The sequence below is a fragment of the Schistocerca piceifrons genome, chromosome X (genome assembly GCF_021461385.2).
Source record: "Schistocerca piceifrons isolate TAMUIC-IGC-003096 chromosome X, iqSchPice1.1, whole genome shotgun sequence".
NCBI lineage: Eukaryota > Metazoa > Arthropoda > Insecta > Orthoptera > Acrididae > Schistocerca > Schistocerca piceifrons.
The window spans coordinates 757580267-757594168 of NC_060149.1; the positions used below are offsets into that span (position 1 = coordinate 757580267).

At 40.9% G+C, this 13902-nt stretch overlaps 1 non-coding gene across 1 annotated transcript; it reads right to left on the reverse strand.

Moving 5' to 3' along the window:
- Window positions 1-13436: 13436 nt before the first annotated feature.
- Trnat-agu lies at window positions 13437-13507 on the reverse strand. Its single transcript has one exon. It is a non-coding gene; the product is annotated as a tRNA-Thr (tRNA).
- Between the last annotated feature and the right edge of the window lie 395 nt (window positions 13508-13902).

Sequence of the window (13902 nt, forward strand, 5' to 3'; positions counted from 1 at the left end):
CGTCGCCACTATAGAGGCCCTTCCTTGTCCGAGTGATGTCCACCAATTGTGGTCTTTCCTGCGTAAAATTGTGTACTATCGAAAGTTCATTCCCTCCACTGTTCACATTGCGGCGACCCTCTATCGCCTATGCTGAAATACCATACCTTTTCATTGGTCTTTGGCTTGTGTCGGCTTTCTGAACCTTAAAGTGAGGATTGCACTCGGCAGAGTGTCCCATGCCGAATACCCCCTCTCTTCCTCTTCTCTTGGCTATGGACACCTCAGACTTTGGTATTGGGGCTGTCCTTTCGCACCATCTACCGGATGGATCAGAATGCTCGGTGGCATACATATCTAAATCCCTTACCGAGGCCCAAAGCAAATACTCCCAAATTGAGGAGGAGGCCCTCGCCATCCTGTTTGCCTGTACCAAATTCTGCCTGTCCTTTTATGGTACCTATTTTCGTTTCATCATTGACCATAAGCCCCTTGTGGCCTTATTTTCACCAGCAGCCCAGTTACCCACGAAGAGTTCCCACCGTCTGCAGCGATGGGTCCTATTCCTTTCATGTTGTAGGTACACCATCCACTTCAAGCCCACTGCCCAGCATGCCAACGTCGAAGCCTTGTCTCGGCTCCCCTCCGGCCAGGATTCGATGTTCGATTCATTGGACATCCTAATTTTTCAAGTCGATGAAGACATACAGGCAGTGTTGGCGGCATTCCCCGTCACAGTTGCACAGGTGGCCCCCATGGCGGCCACAGATTCGCTCCTGCAACTGGTGCAGAGTTATATTCTCTGCGGATGGCTGACGCTTCCTCTGCCTCACGCCCAGGCTGACCTCTGATTCTTTTTCTTCATCTGCCATCAACCGGTAGCCATGCTCCTCCATGTGGAACATGACACCTATCCACGAGTCATCGTACCAACATCCGTGTGGTCCCAGATTCTCAACATCTTACGTCAAGGTGAATGGGGTATTGTCCGGACGAAAACCCTCGCACCTTGCAATGTCTTCTGGGTCGGCATGACAGTAGTCATGGAGCGCATGGTCTGGGGTTGTCAGCAATGTACCAAGGCCCTTCCTGGTCCGTGCTAGTTATTCCAATACTGGCCTGCGGCTTCCCTCACATGATAACGCATCCGTGTGGATCTTGCGAGACACTTCCTCGGCGCTTACTGGTTGCTCATCACGGATGCCTACGCCCACTTCCCTTTCATTGTCTGATGCTCCTCTATCATCACGGAGACTACTATCATGGCCCTGTCCTAAATATTTTACACTGAAGGCCTACCAGTCACCTTGATCACTGATAATGGCCCGCAATTTCGCAGTCAAGAGTTCGCCAAATTCTGTCACGATAATGGTATCCACCACGTCTTTACCCCGCCTTTTCATCCACAATCCATAAGCGGGGTAGATAGCCTTTTTCACACCTTTAAAACTCAGATGCAGAAGTACACGGAGGACCAATCTCCGGAAGACGCTCTTACGATATTTCTCAGTTTCTACAGGACCACGCTGGTGAGTGAGAAGAGTCTAGCCTACTGCTCCGTGGTCACCAGCCATGAACCCTACTCCATCTCCTCCTGCCTCGCGCCCGACCAAACGCTTCCAGATATTCATCCGCCTCCAAGGTATGGGCGCATGGTTTCGGGTCCCGGCCCTGCTGGCTGCCAGTGGTCATTCTCTGGACCTGTAGTCGACAACTGTTCGATGTCTGTCTGAACCACAGGGTGGTTTTGCATCACCGCAACCAATTCCGTCCTCATTTCCTCGACCAGCCGCAGCCCCAATCACCGGATTCTCTCTCTCTCCCATTGCCGTCCTCTTCCGTGAGGCATATGTTGCTGCCCTCTCCTCAGTTAGTGGGAGATCTTTGAGGAAATGGCCAACAGCCGCCGGCTGCTAGCCCCACATTGCCACCGCCTCCTCTGGACCTGGGACAACCCCGAGACCATCCCCGGGATCCACTTCCTGGCCCCTCTTCAGCGCCGCCCTGGTTGGACAACACAGACGTTCCCATGCTGCCTGCCCAGGCCACTGTTGCCTCACAACTGCCACCTCTTCGACATTCCCTCCACATCATATGGAAAGCAGCGTCCTACTCACCAGCACTCGGTTTTCACTGCCTCTGTCAGGACGACTTTACTGCCGACTAGCCTATGGCACCAGGCCACATTTGTGCTCTCTCCCGCACAATCACCCCTGCTGCACCAGATCTTTCAAGGGGGGACGTGTGTTACGCCATTGTCACGGTAGCCCGTGAGGGCCGGCAACACTTCTAACACCACACAGGACTGAGGTTGTCTATGCCCAAGGCGTAAGCAATGGTAAACATTGGCTGTGATTGTGTCTTTTAGCTGTTACTCAGTCATTTCCATGTAGACTCACATAAATAAAAGAAGTGTTGTAAGAACTTTTGAATTGTCAGTTACAACAGTCTGAAAAGCGGATGATGATGTAGTATACAGAGAAGTTGGAGCATTAGAAAATTGCAGCAAAATGCAGGAAGATCTGCAGCGGATTGGCACTTGGTGCAGGGAGTGGCAACTGACCCTTGACATAGACAAATGTAGTGTATTAAGAATACATAGAAAGAAGGATCCTTTATTGTATGATTATATGATAGCGGAACAAACAATGGTAGCAGTTACTTCTGTAAAATATCTGGGAGTATGCGTACGGTACGATTTAATGTGGAATGATCATATAAAATTAATTATTGGTAAGGCAGGTGCCAGGTTGAGATTCATTGATAGGGAGAGTCCTTAGAAAAGGTAGTCCATCAATAAAGGAGGTGGCTTACGAAACACTCGTTCGAACTATACTTGAGTATTGCTCATCAGTATGGGATCCGTACCAGGTCGGGTTGACAGAGGAGATGGAGAAGATCCAAAGAAGAGTGGTGCGTTTTGTCACAGGGTTATTTGGTAAGTGTGATAGCATTACGGAAATGCTTAGCAAAATCAAGTGGCATACTCTGTAAGAGAGGCACTCTGCATCGAGGTGTAGCTTGCTGTGCAGGTTTCGAGAGGGTGCGTTTCTGGATAAGGTATCGAATATATTGATTCCCCCAACTTATACATCCCGAGGAGATCACGAATGTTAAATTAGAGAGATTCGAGCACACACAGAGGCTTTCTGGCAGTCGTTTTTCCTTTGAACCATATGCAACTCGAACTGGAAAGGGAGGTAATGACAGTGGCACGTAAAAAGCCCTCTGCTGCACACCGTTTGGTGGCTTGCAGAGTATAAATGTAGATGTAGATGTAGAAAAGTCAGCAAACTGGCAGGGAGAGCAGTATTGCTGATTGCATGCCTGTCTGCACTGCATCCACATGAAACTGCATTACAGAGACAGTTACAGAAGTTGGTCAATGTCCTTTGGAAACCAGGGCCTGGCTGAGGAGCTGATTTTTTTTATCATGCTCTTGGCATACAACAAAAAAGTAATTGATATTCTTGTAATTTGGAATAAGACAGTCAGAGTAATGACAAGGGCTGATAAAACTATAAAGTGTATGATTTTGTTCGTTAATATAAAATCTTAGAAGTGATCAATTCATACATTTTGGGAGTTTTAATTACATATGTCTTGAACTACCGAACATAATTCAAAGACATGAGAACAGTGGCAGATCATGTACATCTCTACTCTTACCGCAGAAAATATTAGCAAGACCTAACAACAGCAGAGTGTATATGGCAACTGAAATAGTCCATAAAACACTTTTTCTAAATACAAAGAATGGCAATAAAACTGTTAAAGAAAATGCTACACTGTCTCTCATTAGAAACCTCATTCTATTCACCAGAAGAATTCTAAGAAATGCCCAATAGAACATAACCACATCAAACTATGTACATAAAATTTTGCATTAAAAAGATTTAATATTTCAAGCATTTACATGAAACCGTACTTATTCCAAATGACTAACCTGAAATCTGAATAGTTGGAAAAAAGTATCAGTTATCACATTACTGTCCTCTTAAATGTTTTGAGAGTAACAGCAAGGGCATATAACAGAACATACTGTAAGTTTTCATTCACTAAATTCAGTTGGAAACCCGAAGGAACCACCTCCTCTTCTCATACTGCACCCATATGTTCAGAGAGAAGAATATCGAGGGAATAAAATTTGAGTGAGTAGAGTTTGGGCAGAAGTATAATTCGTCCAGATGTTCCTTTTGTAAGACGAGCAGCAAGAGTACTTCAGGTAAATCTTACTCTGGCATGCACAGTGACAGAGTTACATGTTATGAGTGTTGTGTCTAGTAATCCTGCATATTCGGTTCACTAGACAAACAGTCAAACAACTTGTATTAATGAGTTTTATCTATAACAAGACAAGTACAAATACTTAACTTTGATCTGAGAATTCTTGTAGTGACTGCTGATCTCTATCTGTGCGACACAGAGTTTGCTAATAAAGAGGCTACAATGTGATGGCTAACAAAGTGGCTAATGTTGAAGCTACTATTATAGTAGTTGCCACCAGTAGGGTGCGGCACTTATGTTGTCTTCACCTAGCAGCCGCTGTTGTTGTATTGTCGTCCTGGAGGGAGGTCAGTCAGCATGAGATTGGCGAGATTGGCTGACCTCTTCTCAGAGCCTTCCCTTCATTGTCGTTTCAGACTGGCACTGAATTTACACCATAACAATGAGCATATTCACTAAATGCAGAATGACTTCTTTTCATCTCATCCAGTGCACACATAGCAGTGAATCACAGTGCCATGCAGAGAGTGAATTGTACCAATTCTGCAGTAAGATGTTCAACCGAGGTGGATACGTTACTGATGATAATGCTGTGACTAATTGAGTAGTATGGAACTGTAAACAGTTCCTTTTACTCCACAGATATATACAAAACATTATAGTTCACATACAAACTGTTGCTTCTCTCAGACTGGGAAAGCACATAATGACACTAATACATTGATATAATGTAACTATATACGTGCATAATGATCAGGTTTTTAAATTACTAAGAAAGATGCTCAATATCACTCTGTATTAATTTTTTAATCACTTTGCTGATTACTAATGTCTGAAAGACTATAAGCTAAGGTGGACTTTGCGGGGCCCTCAGCTATGCACAGCAAAGGATGATGAGGAAAGTCTCACAGCATCAGAATTTCTACTAATCAAAGCTGCATTTCTCACTATCTCTGAAAAATGGTCATTTGAAAACAGCTGACATATTATTCATTGAGTATAACACAATACCAAACTCATATTCAGTAGAGGGATCAAAATCTAAGACCAGTCTTTACAGTTTATGGTAACATGATTTTCTACTCAGCACTCTGCAAGGTACAGTACGAATGTGGGATATGGTACACAGTATCATTATAATTCTCTTCTGGCACTCATATGTATAATTATACACAGACACAGAATTAGCAGTTGTTCCTTGTATCTTCACAAGGGTTCACTAATGTTGGTAAATTCTGTGTAGCATTTCTTATACATTACGGATTATGTATGTATGTGTGTGTGTGTTTGTGTGTGTGGGTGGGTGTGCGTGCGTGCGTGAGTGTGTTTGTGTGTGTGTGTGTGTGTGTGTGTGTGTGTGTGTAAAGGGGTGGGGGGTTGTTCATAGTAGAAAAGAGTAAGCAATCATAGCAGTATCATGAACTCACCTTTCTTTTACCATTTCTTATCAGACCTTGTGAAGAAAGTGTATATTATACACAGTTCTCTTTTAAATTTTATGGGGGAATGACAGGTAACAACAAGTGATGAAGATATGAATAGCTGAAGGAATGTTATTCTGATTGCAATTTAAACCTCAATCAGCTTCCTGACAAAGAAGCCATAGAGAGAATCCATAAGCATAGGATGAACAACTATACATCACATAATTATATCTAAGAGTTTCAATTTGAAATTTTGAATGTTCTGATTATAACAAACCACTGATACTCCACACAGTGATATAATAATCATTATTCAATGAATTGACATTGTCCTTATGGCAAACTCACTTATTTAATTATTACATTTTCTTTACATAACATTAAACCACCTTTCAACACACATTACACAGAATTGACATCAAGGGAAATCTCTTTGCCGTCGAACTGATTGACCCATACTAATCCATCAGTAAGTAGATAGCTTCCTGTGTACCTGAAACACGAAGCAATATTGGAGCTTTCTCATACACAAAGCACTTGTTCTATATTTCATTTTTAAAAACACAAGAGTTGGGAAATAGGCAACAACTGAAGAAACCAGAGCGCCTTACTGAAATGATTCTGGATAAGATAAATGAGTCAAAGTAATATATAGAGGCTATTAATTCCTTAGAGCATGAACACTGGAGAAGAGCAATGTTGGAAGAAATGAGTTCATTGCTCTTCTCCAGTGTTCATGGTCTACAGAATTAAGAGCCCCTGTATAATTCTTTGGCTCATTTATTTCAGCCAGTATCATTTCAGTAAGGCGCTCTGGTTTTTTCAGTTGTTGCCTATTTCTCAATTCTCCTTCACTACAACTTTCTTTTGTTGAAGTGAATTGTTTATACTAATCTCTCGGCTGTGTACTATATCTGTGTCTTTGATTGGTGTCATAAAATAAAATACATGAGTCTTATTATAGCAACTACGTCATGTGTATGCTTTATGTAGTGTACTTTAGTTCTTGGCTCTGAGCACTATGGGACTTAAGATCTATGGTCATCAGTCATACTTTAGTTCTTTCCTGAAGTTTCTGCAGCAGGTTATGGGCCCAGTACATGATTCAAGAAAGGAATTGGGTATTACAATTTTACATTTCGTGACGTGAGAAATGTGTTAGCGTGTGTTGTGTGCTATAAATAGTTTGTATTGTATATACAAGAACAACTGCTGCATTTTCCTCTTGTGGAATTTTTGTGCTTGTAAATCTGAACTGTTTTAAGGGACTGCAAAGGATTTTCATGGTATAGAGAAGCTGTGTGGAGCTGAAAATTCGACTATTTGGAGGTTCACGGTTCAAAATTTGTTTTGTGCATCAGACAGCGCATACAAAGTGTGTATTGACTTTGCCAATGGATGCAACATCAGCACAGATAGATGTGTTTAATGCTGCACTAAAAACATGCAGCGAAACAGATTATTGTTAGAACTGTGGAAGAAAAAGTCATGGCATTGTTGGTTGCACGTGAGACTGCATGGGACAAGCTACATCCCATGTTTGAACGGAAAACAAAGCAAGCTGCGTATTCTGTTCAGTCAGAATTAATAAATTTTTACATGAGTTCAGGTGATGACATGGTGACACATCTCACTTGTTATGAAAACTTGGTTCTTTGAATGCAGCAACACAATGTGAAACCTGATGAATCATTGTTAATGGTTTGACTACTTGACACACTGCCTGACAGTTATGAAAGTCTATGACAGTCATGTTGAACAAGATCTGAAGATCAACAAACACTAAAACATTTGATGGACATGTTAACTTCTGATGACAGTCGTCGTGCTTGTTGGAGGGAGAAATGAGACAAGGTAGTTGCACTTTCTGTTACAAAAGCAAACATTAAAAATGCAGACTGCACCATTATGAGGAATGTTACTTTGTCAAACAAATACGAAAAGTCTACAAACAAAAAGAAGCTCAATGTTTCAGTTGTGGATTTCGCAATATTAAAAAAATATGTCCAAATGGGGGGGGGGGGGGGGAATCATCCACAACCAAAATAAAAGTGATTTGTCTAACTAGGCTTTGATTGGTGAAGTAATAAGTGCAGAATAGGGTGAGGGCTCATGGATCGCTGATTGTGGAGTGACGAATCACATGCTAAGAAAATTGAGTGGTATACATCGTTCACTAAGTTTGCAACACCACAGCAGATATGCATGGGCAAATATTCAACTACGAACACACTAGGAAAAGGGACTATTTATTTTGAAGTCTTTGTCAATGGAAAATGGAAGTTATGCCATATGGATAATGTTTTGTATACCCCAGAAGGGTGAAGAAATCTCTTTTCTGTATCATCTGCTGTGGACAAGGAATTGGACTTTTATTCATCGAAAGACAAGTGTGAGTTCCAAAACAATGGCATTGTAAATGCATGTGGCATATGTAGTGGCAACCTATTGAAGAAGTTGATTCAAGTGACAAAACAAATTCAGCCTTGTGATCCTGGGGTAAGTCTTGCACCAAAGGACTCTCTGCAAATTTGGCATGAACACTTGGGTCATCGAAACAAATGTCAACAATTCTTGAAGCAGTGTGGTGTTGAAGCTGAAGATGTTGGTGAAGAATTTTCTGAGGCATGTGTTAAGGGGAAGCAGCATCACAGAAATTCTCAGTTAGGACAGCAGAATGCCACACAACCTGGTGAAGTGATTCATGCTGATCTGTGTGGACCTATGGAGTGTAAATCGCTGGGAGGAGCACAATATTTTCTTTGCTTCACTTGTGACTTTTCAAGATTATGCATGATATATTTTCTCAAGCAGAAGTCTGAGACTGCAGAGAAGATTGCAGAAATGGTGAGCATTGTGAAAAATTTTTGTGGTCGACTACCTAAAGCATTTCAATGTGATGGTGGACGAGAATTTGATAAAACTGAATTTAAGATTTGATGAAATTAAATGGCATACAAATCATCATCACAAATCCTTATACTCCAGAGCAGAATGGATGTGCTGAGCACACTAACAGAACAGTTGTCGAACTGGCTCGAACCGTGTTGCAAGCTCAGGGCCTGCCTTAGTTTTTGTGGGCAGAAGCAGTAAAAACAGTTGTTTCTGTGTTAAGCAAAACTGGCACAAGTCATGTGCATGGCATAACACCTTATGAGGTATTCACTGGAAAGACAATACAGCTAAATAAACTTCATATTTATAGAATGAAGCGTTTTGTCCATATTCTGATAGAAAAGCTAAAGAAATGGGATCAAAAGGGAAAAACAGGAATCTTTGTTGGTTATTCTGATGGCATTGATGGCTTTTGAGTGTGAATTGAATCAGAAAAACGGATTATTTGGAGTAAGGATGCTGGCCGATGTGGCCGAATGGTTCTAGGCGCTTCAATCTGGAACCACGCGACCACTACAGTCGCAGGTTCGAATCCTGCCTTGGGCATGGATGTGTGTGATGTCCTTAGGTTAGTTAGGTTTAAGTAGATCTACGTTCTAGGGGACTGATTACCTCAGATGTTGAGTCCCATAGTGCTCATAGCCATTTGAACCATTTTTGGAGTAAGGATGTTGTTTCTGAACCTGAGAAAACTGGTAAGACAATGGTGTTACTCCAAAGTGAAGCAAGCAATGAAGGACTGAAGAATCATGAAGACACAAGTGTGTTTAAGGAACCTACAAAAGAAAGTTCTAGTGAAAGAAAATTGAGAAATAAGCAACAACTGTAGAAACCAGAGTGTCTTATTGAAATTATGCTGGCTGAAATAAATGAGCCAAAGAATTATACAGAGACAATTAATTCCGTAGACCATGAACACTGGAGAAAAGCTATGGAGGAAGAAATACCTTCATTGAAGGAAAATGCTACGTGGACTTTGGAACCTCTGCCACCACACCATAAGCCAATTACAAACCATTCGGTTTATAGAATTAAGCATAAGGCGGTTGGTAAAATTGACTATAATGAAATGTACATTCCTGTTGCTAGATACAATACAATTAGACAATTTTGAGTGTTTCTGCTAGTGAGCAACTTCAGTTGGCACAATTCAATGTAAAATCTGCTTTTTTGAATGACTTCTTAAAAGAAGAAATATATATGGAGCAGCCTGAGGGATTTAGTGATGGACCAAATCAGGTATGCAAATTTCATAAAAGTTTTTATGAACTCAAACAATCTCCAAGGTGCTGGAACCAACAGTTCAAGGACTTCCTAATAAATCGTAGGCTTGTGGAAAGTAAGGCAGACCTGTGATTGTTATATTGAGAAAACTGCAATGACAAGTTGATGGTAGTTCTGTATCTTGATGATGGATTAATATCTGCAAGTAAGAAGAAGGATACTGAAGTTTTACTAACAGAAATTCAACATGAGTTTAAAATTACTGTTGAGCCAGTAGGGTATTTCAAAAATATTAATGTTGTATGTCATGATAATGGATCAATAGAGATTAATCAAGAAAGTTATGCTAAATATATTCTTAGACGGTTTAACATGACAGAGGGAAATCCTGTGACAACTCCAATTGAGCAGTATCTGCAGCCAAATGAGTTAACCACTGATAAACCAACTAACACTCCATATCGAGAAGCAGTTGGCTGTCTGTTGTATTTATCTGTTGGTACAAGGCCCGATATAGCATTTGCAGTGAGCTATGTGTCAAAAGTTTTAGAGACTCCTTGAGAAAATCACTGGTCTGTGGTAAAAATAATCCTAAAGTATATAAAATTTCAGTGACACTGGGTATAACATGTGATGCTAGCCATGCAAACAGAAGCTGGAGATATATACTGATGCTGATTATGCCAGTGATCCAACAACCTGACGCTCAGTTAGTGGAGTGGTTGCAAGATTTTGCAAAGGTGGAGTTGCCTGGGCAACATTGCATATCAATGTCAACAACATAGTCAGAGTATGTGGCTGCCAATGAAGGGGCAAGAGAAGGAATATGGCTATCTAAGCTCTATGAAGAAATTTCACCACTGGAGAGTGTTCCTGTTCTTCCTGTTGATAATGCAAGAACTACTAAACTGGCCAAAAATTCTGAATTTCACAAGAGGTCAAAGCATATTGACATTCACGTGCACTACATCCATCAGAAAATTCTAGAAGGCCAGCTAGCCATTGAGTATGAACCAGGCAATCAGCAAGCTGCAGATATTTCCACCAAACCATTGCCACATGTTCAGCTTAAATATTTAAGATCATTATTTGTAATGCGTTAAGTATGGCATTTAGCAAGAAAAACATTTAAGGGAAGTGTTGAAGTGAAAGGTTTATATTAATCTCTCTTCTGTGTACTATGTCTTTGGTTGGTGTCATATAATAAAATACATGTGTCTTGTTATAGCAACTATGTCATGCGTATGCTTTATGTTGTGCCCTTTAGTTCTTTCTTGAAGCTTCTACAATACTGTACACAGTACCTGTAATATACACCAGTTAGAAATTTGGAAAATTTCCAACCCGCACATTAAATTTAAACTACTGTTGGTATCTAGTGTCACTGTACCATGGAGGTTTTAATCTATCCACAATAATGAGTTTTGAAAATTTGCTGCTTTATATCTTTAGAAATTTTCCTTGTCTGCTATCAAGTTGGAGTATACAAACAATGGATTTTCACTTTTGTAGCAAACCTTAGGCAAATGTTCTCCTATAGTCTAGTTGCTGCAGGTCCAAGTGAGACAATATCATAAGGTCATAAACCCCCCCCCTCCCCCCCCCACACACACACACACAAAAAATAGTCCAGTAGAGACATTTATATTTTTACCTATACTAATTTCTAAATTTCTAGGGAAACTTTCAGGGAATAAATTAGAATGACAATCAAGCACCTTGAAAATGACAAATAAGGCTAGGGAATGACAAGCTTCATTTAACACAGACTGTTCTTTTGTTGCTAGCCTATAGAAAAGGGATGTGGGTTTGACCAGAAGCAGAGAACATTCCAGTTGGATAAACAGGCCCGTTCACAAAAAGACTTTACCTGGTGCCAAGATCAAACCTTACATGGTTTGTTAGCACACAAGTAGAGCAAGCGAACTGCAGGAAAGTAAGGAAGGCAAGACAGAAATGGAAAGGTGCTCCTCTGAGTGTGTGTGTGAGAGAGACAGACAGAGAGAGAGAGAGAGAGAGAGAGAGAGAGAGAGAGAGAGAACATATTGAAACAAATGAAAGACGCAGCATTCCAATTATTTACATGCCTGTATAGCTATAGTCTCGAGAGTTTTGTTCAAAGTCAAGGTGCTAAGTGAAATACTGTTAATGGTGGGTACAGGCTATAGTTTCATATTACATAAAATATCACACTGTTAAAGTTGTGAGATTTTGAAATAACATCATCACTGGCATGTAGTGACAGCAATATTGATTTTAATTAAAAAGCTACCACCTGAAATACAAAGCATTTTTATTAACGTATGACTGGTTTCAATAATTAAAGCACCATCCTCTGACATAAAATACTTGACTATCAGTATCCCGTCAATGTGAACTGTAGTATAATATGCATATCATACTATAATTCACATTGCTTTGCTTCTGTCATGTGAAAGACATATATTTTCTCCAGCAAGCTTCCTTTTCAGGTCTACAAGCAAACTTTGGCCTACCTATGTTTTAAATTATACAGGGTGAGTAATAAAAAATAATCCAATTAAAAAAAACCAAGACTGTTTTGTTATTTGAGATGCATGCATGAACAACTTACCATTTAAAGGAGCAAATTCTTGAGTTTCACACAATTTCTGCTAGGTAGCAACAGGGTGCCCCCCCCCCCCCCCCCACCCACCAACAGTTCTTGTAAAAATGTTGTCACGACAACAGCAAGTGTTTTCTGTCCTATGATTTGTGCAGTGCCGGTCAATAATAACGGTTCAGCATGACTTTTGTATTATGTATGGTGTGGATCCTCCTACAGTACAGAGCATTTGATGATAGCATGAACAATTCCAAGGAACAAACTGTTTGTGTAAAGGTAAATCACTGGACATCCCCAAGTGTTTGAGACAGATCTCGAACACATCTGTCATAGTTTCACAAGGAGTTCATAGAAATCAGTTCACCTTGTACCTTAACAGCTCGACATGCCCCCAGTGTCCATTTGGCATGTGTTGCGTTGATGTTTACGCATGAAACCACACAAAATTCAGCAAAGTACAAGCCCTTCTTGATGGTGACAAGGCATTTACTTAACGATCAAGAACAGCATTGTTTGCTTATAGTTGTCAGTGCTAGCAGACAAGCAACACTGCGCAAAATAACTGCAGTAATGCTTGTGGGATGTACAACAAACTTATCTGTTAGGACAGTGCAGGAAAATTTGGTGTTAATGGGTTATGGCGACAGACAAACAACACGAGTGCCCTTGCTAACAGCATGACATCAACTGGTCTTTTAATAAATGTTCTATTCTGACCAAAACAGTTTTAAGTTTAATTTTAAGAACTTTTTTGTGATTCTCTCTTGTAAGTCAAAAATACCTGGCACAATTAATGCCGTCCTTCTCTGTAAACAATCAGCACTCCCTTATATATGTGAGTGATTTCAGTTGTGACTCATTGAATTTGTTTTTATAGGATACTATGCTTTTGCATTTCTTATCTCTCCTTCTCTTTTCTTCCCCCCCCCCACCCCCCCCTCCTCAACATATCCCGCCAGAAATTTGCTTTTTCAGAGGCTAAGCAGGCTGCACAGAATAATATGATGACAATTAAGAGCCACACTGCACATACTGGTTCATTTGAAAAATAAGTCACCTAATTACAATTTTCTTTCCTACTTCAAAATACTGTAATTCACTTGTACCAAGGCTGGGATTAGAACCCAGGTCACCTGCTCACTAGGCAGACATGCTACCACTTCACCACCTTGGCACAGTGAGTTTACACAACTGCGTGGGCAACCCTGCAAGCTCCATCCTCAATCCTAATTCCCGTTCACTCCTCAACCACCTTGGTGTTCCTAGTTTAGGGGGAATATTACATGTGCTGAGGCATGATAGGGAACTGGGATTGAGGAGGGAGGCACGCCAGGATTGGGTGAGCAGCTGTGCAAAGGCACTGTAGCAGTGTGGCATAGCGGTAAGTACATCTGCATAGTGAAGAGGAGACCCAGGTTCGATTCCCGGCCTCAGTACAGATTTTCAACCTCAAATCATGTCACATTCCACGTCTGATAGCATCGCTATATCCTATAAACTTTCCTAAGGATGTAAAAGCTGTACAAAAATTTCAACCAGTGTCTCAAAAATGAAAGGTCCTGAGAGTGT